At 21.7% G+C, this 1,069-nt stretch overlaps 1 protein-coding gene across 1 annotated transcript in view; it reads left to right on the top strand.

Annotated features, from left to right (window-relative positions):
• Positions 1–1,032: 1,032 nt before the first annotated feature.
• The window catches only part of LOC107020916 (multicopper oxidase LPR1), a 4,221-nt gene continuing 4,184 nt past the window's right edge, over positions 1,033–1,069 (top strand). Inside the window, exon 1 of the mRNA XM_015221444.2 lies at positions 1,033–1,050. The gene's annotated coding sequence lies outside the window, so the exon portion shown is untranslated. The remainder of the gene's footprint in view (positions 1,051–1,069) is intronic.

Below are 1,069 nucleotides of genomic sequence, written 5' to 3'. Positions count from 1 at the left end.
TATATATATATAAAACTAAAATATCAAAGTAAAAGACAAAAAAAATTCTGAAACTTTTTTTATAACCTCAACTTTTTCGGTGACATCGAAGCCCACCTTATTTCCCTAAAAAAAGTGACAAAAATGACCCTTAATATTTTTGGAATAAATTTAAATTAGTCTTTGAAGTTTAATTTTAATCTTTTAAAATTATTAATGGCAAGTATTTTGTTTTTGTTTTGCAATTTTTGTCAAATATTTAAACAAATTATGAAAAATAATAAATTAGAAATGTTGATAAAATCCGATCAAATTAGGAAATACAAAAGAAAATAAATTGCACTTAATGTACTACTCTGTTCTTAATTACTTATTCAATTTCTTTTGTTATTGATCTAATATTACTTGTTTATTTTGATAAATCAAAAAAAATAATTTTTTTATCTATTTCTCCATATTAGTTAATTTTTTTTTAAAAAATCAAGTAGTTAGAGACAGAAAAAGTATAACACAAACTACAAAATTGACCTTCAAGTTCCCAATATATTTATTTTTTCAACAATTTTTGTTAAATCTAACCAAAAGAGTATTAATAATCTTTTGTTTAATAATAATGTCTACTATTGACTTGACTAACACTTTAAGAAATAATATTAAATATAATATAATTATATTATTTTTGAATTAAAGATTAATGCTTTGACTTATATAATATTGAATAATTTTTAATGTCAAAAATAAAATATGAACAAAAAAGGAACTAATATTATTCTTAATAGAATGTGAATAAGTAAAGATGGACATAAAATATACACAAAAAAGTAACTTATATTATTTTTAATATAGTGTGAATAAGTAAAGATGGAAAGGAACTTATATTAATTTAATACACACATTAAAAATAATTGTTATCATCAAATTAAACCAAAAAAAAAAAAACTCTCAATTTTTAATACTATAAGTTAAGTGCTTTTCATGGTTCTTCTTTTCTTCTTGTGAACTCAAAACCAAATTTTTGTCCTTTATATATTCTACACAAATCCTTCAATTCTTTCTTATCTATCAACCCCCCCCCCCCCCCCCCCCCCCC

This window comes from Solanum pennellii, chromosome 5 (genome assembly GCF_001406875.1).
Source record: "Solanum pennellii chromosome 5, SPENNV200".
Taxonomy (NCBI): domain Eukaryota; kingdom Viridiplantae; phylum Streptophyta; class Magnoliopsida; order Solanales; family Solanaceae; genus Solanum; species Solanum pennellii.
Note: the sequence above shows the minus strand (reverse complement) of the source record. Positions and strands in the feature narration are given on the sequence as shown.